We start from the raw sequence: 19,265 nt of genomic DNA on the forward strand, positions 1-19,265 counted from the left end.
TAACATCCACAATTATGTTATGTTAGAATTTAATTGGAAACTAAATATAGTGGCCAAATTGAAAGAATAGTTAGTTACGTTCCCCAATTGATTCATTTGTTCTCAGTTTTCCCTTAAAGTGTCACATGTATTTTAAAATGTTCTGTTTGCCAACTTTATCTGAAGTGAAACATCTTTATAGCCGTTAGGGTAAGGACTATTAGAGAGTAATGAAAAATAACATACCTAACATAAAATTGAAGCTACAGTTCTTAAAGTTTGTAATGCTAGAAATTAGTCTTCTATCTAACCATACAATTCAGTTAGAATTGTAACAATGTATATGGATATTTTCAATAGCACTAGTGATTTTTGGTATGTTCATTGTATATCACAAATTATAGTTTCATCATCTAATTAAGATGCACAATATTTAAATAACAGTTTACTGTTGAGAGCACTTCATTGTCACAAACCTAAAAGAAAAAGTGTTTGTAAGACTCCCCTACAAAACACTTGGGCCATCTGCCAGCTGCACATTTCTTACGTCCTTTGTACGTTATTGTTTAGGCACGCGTTCACACACACTCTCGCTCTCTCTCTCTCTCTCTTACACACTCACACACATATATACATTTGATAACAGAATTTTGCTAAAAGTAAACCATACAATCTTGTCTCTATGAATAAGTTGCTTGGTTTTGAATACAATGATAAAACAAAACACCCGTGAAATGCAATTGACTCTTAGCCCCACATACAAAATTAAATTGTGTGTTGCATTAATCCTACTTATATTAAAAAGTTAACACTAAAAAAACTTGTGTTGAAGAAAAGGATTTATTGGGCAAGATATGAAACAATGTCACAGTTTCAATGCCTGGGAGATTTAAAATGCTGGGACATAGAAAGGCTGCTTGGCTGCAGTCCACTGGTTGGTGGGGGAAAACACCTCACTCACGCAATGACCTGAGGTGGGCCAGATGCAGCTCTTCTTGCTGCCTCACCGCCTGTCTCTGAAGCTCATCTTGTTTTCTGAGCAATTGTCTGTGGCGCTCTTCACTGTGCCTCATATCATGACTGCATTCTTGTTCTCTTATTCTAAAAGCTTGCTCGTGAAGCACCCACTTTCGCCTGCACTCTTCCTCAGCATTTTGCCGAAGGAACACAGCCTCCGCCAATCACTCTTAGTGAATTTCCTGCTCCCTCCCTTCATTCCTTGCAAAATAAGACTTAGAAAGTCTAGCTCCAGCTCTACTACAGCTATACGTTAAAGTGAAGATGATTTCCTGCGGGATGAGCATGGTATGGATGAATTAGCAGCGGTAGTAGAGAATTGAGGCTGAAGAGAAGGAGCAACAACCTCACAAGAATTTTTTGAATGTTCTGAAATACACACACAAAGAATTCTAATATGAGTAGCAAGCACGAGAAACTGGATAATCATCTGCTGTGAGTTTAATTATAACAAATTTACCTCCAAATTATTTAGTGTACTGGGACATGCTAATGTGTATCATATGTGTAGGTTTAGATTATAAAATCACTTTCAATGTTTGGGTTCAAAGAAACTGACATGGATATGTTTATTCTTTAAAAATACCATAAAATCAGCCTTTAAATTCTAAATGCACAAATGAGTTAGTATCTAACTGAACTATATGAATGTTAAGTCAAGGGTGTAGTATAAATAAAATATTTTTGTATCCTGCATTATCAAGAGAGTAATTCAAATGGATGGTGTCAGTCATTTATTATTTTAATAAAAATACAACAAGCACAGCAGGTGGGTACTAGAAGGGAAGAGGCACGAAACATTTGCAGCTTAAAACACCAAAATTTAACATTAATAACAACATACATTATCAGTTATGTAGCGTCCCCCTTTATTCTATTACTTTCAAAATATTGTATTATCATTAGCAGTTAAAATTAGGCCTTTTAAAAATAATCCAGGCTCGTACCAAGGCCCTTAGTCGATCTAATTAATCAGTAGGCCTATATTGATTGCAAATTTATTTAATGACTTTTGAACTTTTTCCTGAATTTCTAGGTTAATTATTACGAGTTTCCAATATGGTTGTATTGATGGTTTATATGATGATGGTAGTAGAGGATTTAAAGTCTCTTTAAGAATTTTGAACATGGTTTATTGAAATTATTATTTTTTTTACATAAAATAAATCATTATTGCATCGATCGAGTATCGAACCAAGGACAGGAACTGATCGAATCAAAAGTAATTTGATTGCTAATTTTTTGATGAATTTCGGAATTTTTCCCGAATTTCTAGCTAAATAATTACACAATTCAAAGATGGCGTCCGAATCACAAGATGGTGGGTGTCACAGTAATAATAAATTATTACTGCACTGTAGCGGGTTAGAATAAAACTAGCATGATGGTAAGACGAGTATACACACAAGATGGTGGCTTCCAGCAGACGAAAACAAGATGGTTGCAATGACCACTGGCAGGCAGTAGCTCCTGGTAGCATGTACTGAACATAAAATGTCGGATCCATGATGGTCGTCAAGATCAAGGTCAAGGTCAAATTTCAAGGACAAGGTCAAGGTCAAGGTCAAATTTCAAGGTCATGGTCAAAGTTCAAGGTCAATGTCAAAGTTCAAGGTCAATGTCAAAGTTCAATGCCAACAGTCGAGGTTAAAGGTATGGTGAACAGAAAATTATACTAACATAACGCCAGCACACTTAAGCGACGAAAACAAGATGACGGTCTCCAGCGGACGAAGACAAGATGACGGACATGACGTCAAACCAGCTGACGATATATACCTTGATATTGGTGGCGGTAGATCAGTCTGTAGAAGGCTTCTGTGGAGGAAGGATCTGATGTTTTTTTGCTCTTAATGGTTTCGAACCAAGGACGGGAATCGATCTAATCAATCAGTGTTCTAATAAGTAAATTTTATGATGAATTTTGGAATTTTTCCCGATTTTCTAACATAAAAATTACGGATTTCCAAGATGGCGTCTAAATTTCAAGATGACGGACATGACGACATACTACCTGATGATATATGCTATGAATCAAGTGGCGGGGGTCAGTCAGTCAGCAGCCACAGTGAGGGAAGGATTGGTCGCCATTTTTATGTTTTTGCCCTCACCGGGTTCGAACCCAGGACTCCGAGCTCCATGCCGTAAATGTAGGTTGTTAAGTATTTTTATTAACATTTTGTTGATTGAATTTTTTTATAATTTTTTTTTTTAAATCGGATAATAAAGATTTTCAATATGTCGGACGTAACGGAAATTGCAACGGTGACGTCATAATCCAAGATGAAATATTCCATGATGACGTCAGAGGCTTATCGGAGGCTGTAGACATAGATGCTTAAGCCTCTATATGGACATTTTTAGCCTATGGTATTTTATGGACTAAAACGGGAAATTTTTCCTCAAAACGGGAATTTTTGAGTCATTTTGAGTCATTTTTGAGGAATTTTTGAGTCCAAGATGGCCGCCGTGACGTCACAATCCAAGATGGCGGACCGACAATCACAATCCACCGCCTGACGCCTGGCGCAGGACCGCCATTTACACACTACTCCATTAAGAACTATCTGACACAGTAATGCTTGTCCAGACACCTCACTCACAGCTAAGCATTTATCCCACAGTTAAAAATATATGTTTAACGTAGACTGTATATTCTCTCAATAACTCAATAACTATTGCAACAGATTTTAGCATCAACCGCAGGCCCAGTAATCCAGGCCGCTACACAAACCTCTCCTAATTTTTAGAGTTTTCTTGCCAGTTTCTGTCTTTAGGCTCTTATGGAAAAATGCTAATTAAATTAGAATGCACATAAATAAACAAGTTTATCCTTTTCAGGAATATTTTCACTTTTATTTTGAAGTTTATGGAATGTGCAGTCTAGAATTTTCTTCCAATAGTATAGTATTATTGAAATGCAGCAAATATTTAAAATATGATGCTATTTTATTATGTCCACATAGTGATTTTATGAATTTCCACATCAAAAACACAAAAACTTAAGAAAACACACATTAATTATTTATATTAAAATACCTATCTGTAATCTCAATGCAATTTATAAAGTAGGTACCTACATCAAAATCCCTGTAAACTTATCACTTTTTAAAGATAAGAGTTAAGAGTAAATATTGGCAGAAAAAATTGTACACAATTTTTAATTTTTAAAGTAGTTTTTATCAGTGTGCAATGAAAAACTATTTCTTTTTTAGCTTGTCTGCAGGTATCTTCAGCGATGCAGCACAGCCTCTTTTGTACTCATGTATAGCACCTTACACTGAAAAAAAGCACAGACATAATTTATATAAAGCAAAGAATAATCATACAATTTCACTATCCATAAATTTAGATAGATTTAAAAAATATGGAAATGCATAAGTCTTCCTAGAAAAAAAAATTATTCCAATAAATTGATCTAAAAGGATTACAGGCTCGTGGCCAATGTCTAATAATTAATAAACTATTTTGGTTTTCGAGGTTCAGCCGTGTCTGAGTGGTAGTTTGTACTGATGTTTCACTCTGCACTGCAACTGGCGTCATTACGATTGAGAATCCACTGAGAGAACAAAACCTTACCACCTCCTTCCTGAAAAAAAAAAAAAAAATAATAATATTTCCCAAACTTAAATTTCTTATGAGGCAACAAATATCTAACCTTTTGGAAAACTAAACTATCTGTAAATTTCAGATCACTATTGTGCTCATTTAAATGCAAAAAGTTAGGTATCACAAGAAAAAAATGTAATTTATTTTTTCTCAGCCATAATACAGAGAAACCGTGACAAATTCAATTTGGGTTAGGGTATTGCATTGTGATACTTCAAGTTGTTTACCATTTTAATGAGTGGTTAGCAAAGGTTTATATATTACAAATCTGTGACATCAGAATGGTCAGTTGAGTTATGTAGGTTACATTTAGAATACTTTAAAATAGTGAGTACGGTTGATTAGGTAGGACTACTTTACAAATATTTTAAAACGTTCTCTCGAATTCAACAACACAAAGCATTTATTTATTTTTTTCTTTCAGAAAAGAGTTTTCATTTAAAATTACGATAGTATGTTTTACTAATGCACATAATGTTCTCACATATTAAAAAAATGTTTGGACTGCCATTATTAATTTGTTAATAAAACAAATATCTTTTAACATAACCAACTTCAACTTACCTGTTGTAGAAATTCTTTCTTTTATCTGGAGTTCTATGGCCGGTTTCACCAGTATCACCTAACTTTTAGGGGATGCTTAAGGCTTGTGTAAGCGCTGCCTAGCACACTGAATCATTTCACCAATGGTTAAGGAACACCTAATGATCTTAAGCAGAGCTTCATTTAAGCCGGAAATTGGGGCTCTAAGTCCTTAAGAAGTCCTTACCGATCCCAAATAAATAAAATAAAAGAATGCTGTGGAGAAACAGAAAGAACTTGAAGAAGTACACATAATTGTTGAAATTAATGTTTGGTTGAAGTTTTGGAAAAGCTGCCATGACCACGAATATTTCAACTCATGCATATTTATCATGAAGAACTAGATGAAAGTGATTTATTTGCAAGATTTCGCATGCAGAAAAAATTTGTCCACAGAGTTATTATACACACTGAAAATTATTTGGAATTTCCTTCCGACAGGTTAAAACATTTTTTTAGTTGTAATTTATTCTTAAATTTTATGAACTGGTATATAATAACTGAATAAAATACTTTCCGAACGTAAGCTTATTTTGAGGTTAATTTAATTTATTGAATATATTCTGGTGACAAAAAGTAGGCTATCATCTTCTTGAGATTTTGATAAAGCTAAATAAGCGCTAACTAAATGTTTGAAGACAAAATTAAAACACATCCTGACTCTTCAAACACATTTATGCAATTGATGAATAATACAATAAAGGAACTATATTCTACAAAAATTACTGCCAATATGACTTGTTGAACATGATTAAAGTACAAAATATTCTTTACTAAATTTTTCAATTTTGTGTTTGTATTTTCCTTATTGTTATATATTACTATGTATGTGTTTGAAATTAGTTTATAATGTTATTGTATCCTTATGTTGTTTTTTTAAATTTATTTACGTGTGTGTACCTTCTGTTGTATCTTACGATATTTTTTTTTACTTGTTATACGTTTTTAAGTTATTTATATTCATGCAGAAATTATGGAATACAAGCAAATAAATAACCAAAACTAAGGAATGAATTAGTTTTGAAAGCAAAGTATGATACAGGTAGGCTATCAAAAGATACTAATGTGGAGCAAGAAATTTATACTGTTATACTAAACTTGCACACTAACATTGACTGTCACACCAATGTAAAATCGTCAAAGGGATTCAGCAGACTATTAAAACTCCTACCCATAAAATTAGATGTCTTTAAAAGAACTGGATCAATTATTACACCTGAACTTGGTCCAGCACATTATTATCAGATGAATTTTCTCATTGGAATGTGCCACTTTTGCATCATGTTTTAACTTATAAAGTTTATTATAAATTCTTTATAGCACACAACAGAGGACCCTACATTAAAATTAAATGCCACATCCTTTTCTTTACTTGAAACTATGCTCAGGACCTTCATTTTATCATCTGGAGAAAAATTTTGCATCCTTATACTTTTTGTTTCAGATATTTTCTTAATTAACTCTGACATTCAAATTACACAACTTTCCTAAAAGTGTGAATACTCTAACAACACCAAAATACAGCAAACAGAATAAATATCCTTTGTTTCACTTTAAAAGTTTTTTTTAATGGCTAGTATATATCAAGTGACAACACATTCGAATACCACCCTGAAAATTAATTACTATTGCTATTATTTGTACAAAGCGAAACTCTATTGTAAGATGGTCCCTACCTAAGCAACCCCTACATAAGTGGATATTACGATGGTGAAAACCAATTTTGTTAGTGGAGCGGAGCCCTCACAGCGATGAGCCGAGCCGGCCACGTGTTTCTGCCCTCCGGGAGGCGTGGTTTACAGCCGGGGGTGGAGTCAGACGGGCAGACGCGACCGTGACGTACGTGCGGCCGGCTGCCGGGGTGGGGAGAGTCTCAGGGTATCCACCCCTCCTTTCCTTCACTGTGCATTCCTTAGCCACGGAGGAATGATCTTGCGCGCTGCGCTGGGAGCGCTCGTCCACAGCCCACAGGCCTCGGCGACACTCCCTTGCAGGCGGCTCTTACCTGTCTGAATAACACTTTATGGAAGTTTATGTCTTTGACGGCATCACGCCCAGTATAATGCCTGCAATTTAATATGTTCCTAGGCAAAGAATGAGAAGTATAACATATTCATAAATGTAATTATTTATGGTTATTTTCATTATAAACAATGTTATCTATGAGCTGTATTATTGTTTTTATAAAGTTTTTCAGAACGAATTCAAACTCGCTATATTGTACAAATATCTACTATAACCATAATTTTTTTAGGGCCGTCAACAAAACCTCAATTAGAATTACCAGACCGGGATTCAATCTCGAATCGTTCAGAATGCAAGGTTATTGACTTAAACATATTTTTTAAATCATTGTATATCTGTTTTTATTGAAGACCTATATCTTAATCACCCCCCCTTCCCCTCCCTTGAGACATTGTAGTTTGCGTGGTGTCAGAGTATTCTGAAACCTACACCCTCGCACCCGCGCTTCAGCTGGAGGTTCGGCAACAGCGCCGAGGCGGTGGTCGTGCCGCCCCAGCACGTGGCAGCGACGGCGCGCGCAGCGTCGCCTCGTACGTGCCCGTCACACATACATACTGGTTATAACAGGTTAAAAAGTTACAATGCTTAACAATTTATCTTTACACTGGTGATTATTAGGTACTTCTTCGTTTTACTTACTTTACATCTCTTATCTCCATACTTCTGGTGTAGCGAGGGTCAACCAGTTCAGGTTCCATGCAGTCATTATAAAACTGTACTAGTTTATTCTTCATTTTATCTTCCCAGAAAGTGTCGTCTCTTTGGGTTTTTATAACCTTGATGGGGTGTTCTTTATAAGTCCAGATAGCCAGTAGACAAAATTCTCGGTTGGTTATATGCAGTTGCCCCTGGATTTGATAATAATATTCATGATTTTTATTCAGGCCAGTAATTTTACTTTTGTCACTGTTACATGCAAAATAACGAAGTTTTCCATCCAACACAGCTTTGTCAATTGCAATGCCTACCGCAGATAAAGGACATTTGATTTCAACCAGACCATGTTCCCCGACCCAGCCATCTGGAGTTGTTCCTAGATATGGTAAATGCTTGTCTATGAATCTATGAAGAGACCAGAGGGTTGTATGATAATATTCTCGTGTTTTTCGAGTTGCTGAATAGCAACTGATTCATTATTTCTGCCGTATGCAAGTGCTGGGATATTGAGAATATCGTTTGAGTATATGATACTTTTACCAAATTTTTGCAGCTTGTGCTAGCTCGCCGATGACATATTCTGCCAAATTTGGAAGTTGTTAGCATTTTGCGCCTATGTTCCAGCCATTCGCCACTGCCGGCCTGAAGAAGTGTCGCTATATCTATTTCTTTGCACTCCTCATCTGTTTTATCTAATGACTTAAAAAAAAATTCTTTTTGTAAAATAAACTCTTCGGGAGTAATTTCAGGTTTTTCGCAGTTCGAGCCATAATAAGTATCTCCTTGACTGGAATGTTTTTGGTGTGTGCTTTTTCTTGAAATAAGAGCTCGCTTGGCGCTCTTTCGTTTTGCTGCCGCTTTGTCTCTTTTTTTTTTTTTTTGATCGAGAAATTTCTAGTCTCTTCACAAATTTGTTTGGACTGAAGCCATCACACAATGTCTTATGGAGTACATAGTGAGGTTTCCTGGTGTTGTGTAAAACAACTGCGGCAGAGCATCGTGCTTGGTAAGATCTCTTTAGAGCATAGTTGATCCGTTTGCCACCGACGAATTTTGCAATGATTGAGTTGAACTGTTCTACAACATTGCTGTCAACTTCGTGTATTAAGCTTCGTGAATTTTGGGCCAAATATCGAACAGCTTTCATTATGAGATCGTATAACCCACAACTTGTAAGTTTCGGCACAAGATTTATTTCTTCATCCTTAGGACCGGAACAAAAGTACTGCAGGTCCGAACATTTTTTTGTGCTCTCCGAATACATGGCTGGGTCCATTCAAAATATAATCATGAAGAGATGCTATTTTTCTGGCCGTGATAACTTCTTCTTTCTTTCGATGTTTGACAGCCTCTGTTACAGCCCTTCGCAATTTCAATATTTTTTTTAGATAGCAGTTTCCCTAGAGCTGGAGACCCTATTCGGCTTTGTTTAGTACAGTAGTTACATAAAATATGATTTTCAGCACTCAATCTTTTCAACTGTTGTATCCTTGTATGGTCGTGCTTCCAAGATTTTCTTATAACAGCTACTGTCACCATCGGCAATAATTTTGCTATATTTTAGATTGTAAACTACTTCAATGTGTTGAAAACCTTCAACAATAATACTAGCCTCCATGCTGCTAGAGCTTCCAGTCCAATTTTTATAACAAGTATACACAGGAATTTCGTTTTGATTCGAAACTCTAGCACAAGCGAAACAAAATTTGTTTCTTACGGACATAAACAAAACTTTTCTTGTATGGAATCCTACTATTGCTGCCACGCCGGAAAGAGCATTATATTGAGTTCGGTAGGATCGTTTCGACCAACAGCCATCAGCAACAACAGTCAAAAGAGGAATACCATTTACATAAACATATCCTCTTTTTACGGCTAATTCAGATTCTTCCTTCACTGTATCCTTCATGTTATCCATGACAGCTTTCTCCCACCCGTCACAAACTTTGTTATGTATTTTAGAATATGTTTTTGAAGACATATACGGAATACCTACACTAGCACATATTTCTTCTAAATGAGAAAATCCTCCTCCCACACTTATTATTCCAGCAACAGCTCTGAAATTTTCATCCATGTTTGTTGATGCAATTGTTGGATCATGGGTAGGCATTGAAAATTTTCCATTGCACATGTTGCACTCAAAAAACAAAACAGACCGAAGACCATTATGTATTTCTTTAATGAACTGTAAATTGTTAAGTGAGTATTCGAAAGCAGGATTGTGTTGTCCAAGTTCTGTCATCTTTCTTATAATATACTGTAGGTCTACAATATGATCTCTTTCAAGTGTCTGTTCACGTGCAGGCTCAAAACTGTGACTTGTTTCCGTTAGGTCTTCTTTGGAACTGGAAGTCTTGCTATCATGTTCTTCTGCGGCATAATAACTCGAACTGCCACATCGCTCAGAATATTCCGTGCCAATGCAAGGCCACTGCAAATAAAAAATGCAAAAACTAAAACATTTCTAAATAATGATTTCACATAAATTGAAAACTTTATATTCGTTTGTAGTAGTATGTAAATGGGGCTCCGGAAACAGGCGCCAGGCGGTGGTTGTGGTGTCGGTGTCAGCCATATTGGATTGTTACGTCACGGCGGCCATCTAGGATGACCTTGGCCTTGACCTTTGACCTTGACCTTGACCCCGGCGGCCATTTTGGATCCGCCATCTTGTATCCGCCATCTTGGATGACGTCATTTTGTTTTCTCGAACATTAATCCATTTTGTTTTCCGCCATTTTGAATTATGACGTCACCGTTGCAATTTCCGTTACGCCCGCCATCTTTAACTTTTTTATTATTATCCGATTTTAACGAAAAAAATTTCAAAATTTATAAAAAAATTAAATTAATAAAATTTTAATAATTTTTTTTAAAAAACGTACTTTTTAGACGCGGAGCTCGGAGTCCTCGGTTCGAACCCGACGGGTGCAAAAAAAATTAAAAATGGCGACAGGCTCCTTCCTCAATGGTGGCTGCAGGCAGACTGACTTACCCCCACCACTTTTTTTTCATAGCACATATATCATAAGGTAGTATGACGTCATGTCCACCATCTTGAAAATCTGTAATTTTTATGTTAGAAAATCGGGAAAAAATTTAAAAATCATTAAAAAAATTAAATAATCGAATTAAATAATAAAAATCTTTAAAACCACCGTTGCACTTTTAGTTATGGCAGCCATCTTGAAAATCCGTAATTACAATGCTAGAGATTCGGGAAAAATTCCAAAATTCATCAAAAAATTAACTCATTATGGAAATTATTGATTCCTGACCTTGGTTCGATCCCTGGACGATACAAAACAACTTTAATTCAAAAAATACCACAAAAGTGACAGGTTTTAGAAAATAAAAAACACCGCAAGTACTTTTAAAATTTTTTATTACATAAATTCTAATCTACGACAAGTACAAAAAAACACAGACAAATAACTAAAGTCTTGTGGATTTCTCGATTCAAACAGTCTTCTTATTGTATGGACTAAGCCCTTTGCATGACTTGAAATGTCTATTCAGTCTATCAGGTCGACATATTGGTACACCAAAATTTTCACACAAAACCGAATTATCGACTTCATTAAAAGGACAGTGATATATTTCATGTTGTTTAGCACTTCGAATAGTTGCTAATGTTTTGTTACAAAATATACAGCTTGATTCTGATGAATGTACAGCCAGTCTATCACAATTCCTGAGGTGTCGTTTTAATCTTCTATAGTGTATAAACTTGCTTAAACATCTGTTGCACTGATATTTAATGCGTTCAGAGTTATTATTACAATTGTGTATTACATAATCACGTAATTTCAAGTTTTTGATCTTGTCACAGTACGTACAGTTGGGTGATGGAACACCGATGGATGCTCCTTCCTTTATCAATGACAGTGGAACTGTTGACAACCATTGTAACACTGCTGACATGTTAACTTCGGAAGCCTTTGAGGTCTGCTCTGCGGAAGATGATGCACGCATCGAAATCCCCTGTTGTGCTGAGAGAGCAGGTGTAGCTGTAGACGACCTAGTCATCGTGGTCTGCACTGATGATGGTAGACCTTCGATCCAGATCGGTGTTGATACTGGTAATGATGCCATCGAGTTCTCAAGAATAGCTAGATACTGGTCTATTATTCAAGTCTGACTATCCGATCCGTTCATCACCGCAGCCAGAGACGGACTGAAGTTCATATCACCAGGGTCTCACTTATATATTCTCATTAGCTTGTTCAACACATGAGTCAAAACAATAACCATGTTCATTATACTTGCACTTAACTGTCTCGGAGCATTTTATATAATGACGATGTAAGCTGTCGAGACGTAAAATTAGTTTACCGCACTTATTGCACCGAAATTGTATTCGTTTCAGTAAATTATTCGGACAACTGCTTCTTTCATGTCTGCGTGCGATTGAAGTGATTGTAAATGATACGCCACAGTATTTGCACTGATGCGAAGTACGCTCTTCATTAATTGAAGTCTCCTTTGCAGTCGGTATCGGGATCTCCGAGGCTGTCGGCACCGCAGCCATTGAGCTCTCCGCTGTCGTGGTCTCCTCTGCATCCGGTATCGGAATCTCCGACTCCATCATCGTTGCTGTCATCGAGGTCCCTGCTGCTGACGGTAAACAGTCTATCCCGGTCGACATTGGAGCAGTAACTAAAGCTCACGAAACTTACTGAAGAGATCAGGTCCGTACTGCACCACGGCCAGAGGTAAACTGAGGGTCCACTCGTCTGAACCTCGCTTATATACCCGCGGTCTACTGGAATACTACATTGGTCAAAATATTGTCTGTAATTAAAATTAATTTTTATTAGGTACCTAAAAATTGTAGAAATAAAAAACAAACACAAGTTCAGGTTTTACACATTTATTTATAAAAATTACACAAATGCATGTTAGGTTAAGGAATTAAGCATTTTCGCAAGCAAAGTCTTTAATGTCGCACGAACTGCCTCTTCGACTCCGGTTCCAACTGGTTCGCAGGTCACGGGGTCAGGAACACAGGTTTCCAGCTAATCATCATCTTCTGCGATGTCGTCATCTCGAGCGAGACATGGTCGATGACATCTGTGACCACGTCTGCGCCTTGGCTCTACTGCAGTTCTAGTTGGAACAGATTCACTGCCTGAACTTCGACGACGAGACAAACGTCGTTTGGACGTCTGCGTAGAAGCATCACAGGTAGCATCAGGTTGCAACACGCTCATGTTTGGTGTTGCACGTACAGACGAGGCGACTACCTCAGCGATGCTATCAGGAAGGATTGTGTGCGGTCTCATGTGATAGACGGCACAGTTTCTAGGTTCGCAACAGTCTAATAGCTGCTGAGTCGGTTCGTAGGACACAGGAAAGTGCGCAAACCACCAATGCTGAGCGTCTCCATCACAGGTTTCTGTATATGTACGTAGATACCCGGAATCCCAGTAGCTGTACTCGACACTGCTGAAGCTAGGTCGTACGCTCACGTACACGATAGCAGGATGAAACGTAAACATCTTCTTGCGGGTAGAACGACAACTGAAGGCACGTACGTATGTACGACATTTATATATGCGGGCTCCTACTAACAATGTGTGTGCCATTTCTGCATTAACTGCGAGTTTGAACAGGCACAGACACATTCAAACTTGTCACTTGGCTGCACGTCGTTTAATGCACTAAGCTTGCGCAGGGAAGGACAGCCATAGTCGGTCTGTAGGTCTACAATTTCAACTGCTCCGTCATCACACAGATCTCGTAGACATTACCTCTGTTCAGGTCCGGCAACGTATATTGTTTCGTTTTGAAATAATAAATCTTGCAGCGTGTTTTTCACTTGGTGGTATTCGATTTTTCCTTTGTCCCACTCTAGTCCGTGATAATATTTGCATAGCCATTCGTTCGACCGTTTACTTTTTTCGTCTAGTAGCTTCCAAGGATACGGGGGTCGGAAGCTGCGGGTTCGAGTCTTGTCTCCTGAGGTGACGGCAATTTCTTTGATAACAAAACCGTTTTGGCTCTGGAAACCTTGCAGGTTGCAGTACATCTTGTCTCTAGCAATGCTCGATCGTAACTGAATTATTATCGCAAACGAAACAGTATTTAAGTCAGAATTTTCACAAGTCTGTCTCGACAATTGTACGATGCAAGCCGATCGTGAAGTATCAGACAAAAAGCATAGGTGTTTGGTGGAATATTTCCGCTAGTCGTTATCTCGATCCTACAGTCGATGATGTTTGAATTTAATCGATCATCCTGTTTGGAAACATCAAACACCATTAACGGAGCCTTGTTCTTGAAACTGACGGGACTCAGTATCGGTGACTGTCTCCGGCCATAGTAAGCTTGCTGAAACTTGGCATACATTTGATATGCGAGAAGAAATCTTCCACTTTCAAAGTCCATGTTCATATCAACGTACGGATAACTTTCGCTGTTTAAAAATATATTTTTACATTACGTAATTGACAGTTATCGAATAAGGAGCGACTTACTCCTGCATTGAGCTGTCTTCCGGTCTGAAGCCCGACGATGATGTATCTTGGTTTTTCCGTAGCGAAGCTGGACTTTACTATCCAATTGATACGCTGACTATGAGGCAAGCCAGGATAAGTTTCCAGGCTCCAGGATCAGAATGGCACATCGAAGTTCTTGCCATTTTCTATGTTCTTCAACATCTTGACTCGTTCAACGGTGCTCACTTGTATGTGGGGCAGCATGCACTCGATAGAATGTAGTGTTAGCGAGACATCTTGAGGGTTTTCTGCAGCGGCGACAATTGCATTAATGTGCGTGTTGGCTAGAAGCAGTACGAGCTCTTGTTTCGAATTAATGATTATATGCCTGTAGTCCTCAGCGAATCCAAGAAGCATGGACAGAGGAACACAAACTTCGAACTTCCCTTCGGCATAAACCGGAAGCTTATATTCATCCTCGAGAGCCCAACCGGCCATCTTTGCAGCAGACAGTTCATTTGGCGTGAGCGAAAGGTAATTTTTCATAGCAGATGTTATGCCTACATCTCTCGTCTGGTCTACCTCGACACCATTGAGTACATAAGTAATGCGCTCGATTAGGTGAAGAATACCATTGCAGGATATTGATGTCGTTGTCGGATGCGTACCATCCGCTTTTGTAAGCGTGCCTCTTATACGTAGAAATGACTGCGAAGGTAAAGTACAAATATCTTGGTGCTGTACAGCAATGCGTACTTCCGATGGTAGTGCGTACGGTCCGAGCAGGAAAGGCTGGTACTCGTGCAATTCCATTTTCGTAATGCTGTCATCAAAAATGACCGGATCTTCCACGTTGAGGATTTCGTCTTCCATATTTATTCGGCACTTGTCCAATACTAAGAAGATACTTTATGCTGTCATGTGTTAATGCACCGATGTCTGGTAGAGAACTGTTCTTATTCACGGCAATACGACTTCTTTTATAACTGTTCGGTGTTAAGAACTTTATGCCCATCGCTTCAAGTGCAGACGTAATGTAATTTCTTCGTCTTGAAAATTAACCAATCGTCCTCGCTGGTCAACGATTCTGACGACGACTTCGTGTGCGCTTTTTACGACGACTGGAACATAAATGATACTTTGCGGTACTTCGACCAGTTTATATCCTGGCGGGTACATCGGCGAAAACTCGTGCAGCATGTTGCTTAGTCTTCCGTTGAAATACGTTCCACTTGCCAAATTACAGTTTATTCTTATGACATCCACATGCAAAATGTTTACTGCGCGCGTAGATTCGTATGTTCTTCCTGCATCATACACCTTTGATTCGAATCCTAGCATCGAACCTATGGTCCCAGGTTTCGTAAAGTCGACAATTTCACTGCATGTTAGAATGCTTTTTTGAGTGTTTGGATTTCCACGCAGTTGAAAGTCTACATCCTGTGGTAACATATCCCTGATGTAATTTGCAATGTCGTCAATTTCGTAAGATACAACAGGTAACCGTATTTCATGAGCTGTCCCATCGCTTTTCAGGAAGCAGATCTTGCAATTTTCTTCGTCGATATTCGGTATGGCATTATACGTTTGAAAATCTACGAGTCCGATACACCATTCTCTGTCTAAATCCAGAGGCGGGAAATGAACCGCCCGAAGCTCAGATGCGTGACCTGTCAAGGTAAGTGTTATCGACATGACTAATAATATATCAATATTGCACAACCTTTAAATAACAATTGTTTTTGTCAGCTAAATTTTTTAGTTAAAAAGCGAAGACACAAGTGTCCGCAGTTTGTTTGATTAGGTTTCTGTTCAGTTTCGTAATTGTAGAACAACGTAGTGGTCCGGCCCAGGTACCGCCTAAGTTCTGGCGGAGGTTTCAAATTACCGAAACTATCGTAGTACTCGGCCATTTTTCCAGACTTTATATACGCTACCCAGTGCGTGCCGCGACCTGCCGACGTGTCTAAATTAATTATGGCGCGTTCGTTGGTTTTTGGTTTGCTGGGTAAAGTGTCTCGCATAAACACGCCGCAGAAATTTGGTATTTTCAATTTGTGAGCGTACTTTATTAAATCTACATTGGTGAGCGGTCGTTTCGGCAGAGAACTTAGGATTTTCGTTTCTTTTTCATGCCTCGGCCTGATTTGTGAGGACGTAAGTACAGTCCTGCGCCGTTTTTTTTACCAATGGCAATGGCTTCCATGCTTGCATTATGTCGCTGTGCTTCTTTTAACTGCTTGCGCTCATTCTTCGAAGTGTTGACTGCCCGCACTATACCACTCGTTGCACCGATGAGACCACCGAGAGCACCCAATGCAGGCAAAAGCAAAGGAAGAAATCCTCCTATAATCTTCTTGTCGAGAGTCTGTAATTTTTGCTTGGCTTTTTGTATGCCTGCTCCAGTCTTGCGTTTGGTCTTGCGTGAGTTAGTCTTTGACTTGATGGACCTGGTTCGTCGAGCACCCAGTCCTAATTTGGTCTTTGCCTTCATGATTTTAGATACGCCCCAGGCTACGATTTTCTCTCCTAGTCCCGCGTTCGTCGATTCGCTTATTTCTTCAGCTTCCTGTGCCAATATCTCGTCGGCCCGGTGTCTGGATTCCAGATCCTTGCTGAAGGAATACGCAATATCGTGCCGCTTGCACTTTTCGTCGAGAGAATTAATGCCCACGTCACTGCGAGCTAACCTTTTCGTTAGTTTAGTGCCGGGGCCGCAAAATCTGTAGCCGGGAATGTGTAGCTCGAAAGGTAGATTGTTTATCAGCGAGTTCACGAGTCCTGCACCGCTGTGTTTTTTGTTCTTACCTCTTCGAGTCATTACGCGCAACTGACCAGAAAGTATAAATACGCTTCTTTTATACAATTTTTTGTCAGTACAATGCAAGTAGTCAAGCAAGATGTTTGTTTGCCCATGCGCATTACGCAAGACGATGAAACTAGCGGTCGTGAATCACGACATGGCTTACTGTTGCCTTCTGCTGTACGATGCATAATGGCGGGACCGTCAAACTGTGGCAAAACGTGCGTTTTACTGAGTTTACTGGAGGAACCAAACGGTCTTCGGTTCGAGAACGTTTACTTGTATTCCAAGTCGTTGCAACAGCCAAAGTACCAGCGCCTAGCAACTGTTCTACGCTCGGTGGAAGGACTGGAGTATTTTCCGTTTAGCGATAATACCGATGTGGTGTCTACCGACGAAGCAAAGCCTAATTCCATGTTTGTTTTCGACGATGTAATGTGCGAGAAGCAGGGCATTATACAAGAGTACTTTTCCATGGGCAGGCACGCCAAGGTAGACTGCGTATAATTACCTGTGTCAGACGTACAGTAGAATACCCAAACATCTCCTACGAGATAATGCGAATGTTATAGTGCTTTTTCGCATGGACGAACTTAATTTGCGTCACGCCTACGACGAACACGTAAACACCGACATGTCGTTTCAGGAATTTAAAGACATGTGTTCCTTGTGTTGGAAAGACGAGCACGGATTCATAGTTATAGTCAAAGACTGGCCTCTATATAAGGGCAGGTACAGACAAGGCTTCGACCAGTTTATCGTCAAACATGAGTCAGCATTTCTAAATTCGGTCGTAGCAGCAGACATACGGTATGCCACGACTCTGATATCCGCAAATACATTATACTACTGGCTCAAAAAGTAGAAAGAGTGAAAAACGAAATAATAGAGTATCTCGTTGCCATCGACCAGCGTGTGGAAGCCTTTGATTCTCGCATTCGCGACATGATTGAAGTATCGAATGCACAAAGACGTGACGAATTGAGGACTTTACAAAGTAGTCTGAAAGCATCACTATCGCACTTGACAACTAATTCAGATTTTGCTACACACAAGAAAGAAGTTTCTGCGAATGAATAATAAAGTATAAAAGGAGGACTTGCAGTATGTTTTCAGCCAGTACAATGTCTGACCTGGCCAGTGACCTTCAACGAGCCATACAGTCTGTTCGTGAAAAATATCTACTTACTAGACGAAACAGACTTGCACGTGAGATGGAAAATGAAGAGATATTTAAGCCGATCACTAGTCGCCTCGACGAACTTAAAAACAAGGAAGAACCAGCCATCATTGTGAAGACAGAAGTTGAAGATGAAATGCCAACTGTAAAGAAGAGAAAGTATGAACCAGATCGAGAAGAAGAGGACTTAACGAGTACAGAGACCATGCACAAGAAAAAAATACCGAAAAAGGGACATCAAGTTAATGCAATGGTCCGACCATACCTGATATCGTTTACGAGTCGGAATAATGACACGACCTACGGAGTGTACAGAAAACATAATAAGTGGTTCCTCGGTGCTAAAGAAATATATTTTCTACCAGGAAATATCGTTCGCATAGAAGAGTTCAAAACGCGCGGGACTCCGGGTCTGTACGAATTGCTGTTTCACAGGGAGCCTAAAGGATATTCTCACAAAGACTTACAAGAGTACAAAAAGCTGCTAGAGCTAACCAATGCACATTTTCGCGATAACGATCCAGATAGTGGTGTATATAAAGACGAAGATCATGAAAAAATCGACATTCTCGCTAATCTCTTCAGTGAACTAACAATACATGGTGAAGGTTTAAAAAAGCTAGAAAGTGGTCAGATATTTGACTATGTATATTGGGACGACCCCAATGAATTAGTTGATCGTCTTAGAATTCTACATGCTTCGCTTAGTGTAGGAAACTATTCGCACATCAACGAGTCTCCATACTTGAAGAACTGAGGGAAGCCGGCTACATACAATGAGTCGAACCGGAATCGCTCACGAACTTCATGCTCCTGCTAAACGGAAATACCTTCGTCGCAAAGTCATAGTTCGCGGAATTGATGATTTATTCCAGGCGGACCTTGTTGAGATGATACCGTATTCCCGATTGAATAAAGGTTTCAAGTACATGTTGACTGTCATCGATGTTTATAGCAAGTTCGCTTGGGC

The sequence above is a fragment of the Bacillus rossius genome, chromosome 2 (assembly GCF_032445375.1).
Source record: "Bacillus rossius redtenbacheri isolate Brsri chromosome 2, Brsri_v3, whole genome shotgun sequence".
Lineage (NCBI taxonomy): Eukaryota > Metazoa > Arthropoda > Insecta > Phasmatodea > Bacillidae > Bacillus > Bacillus rossius.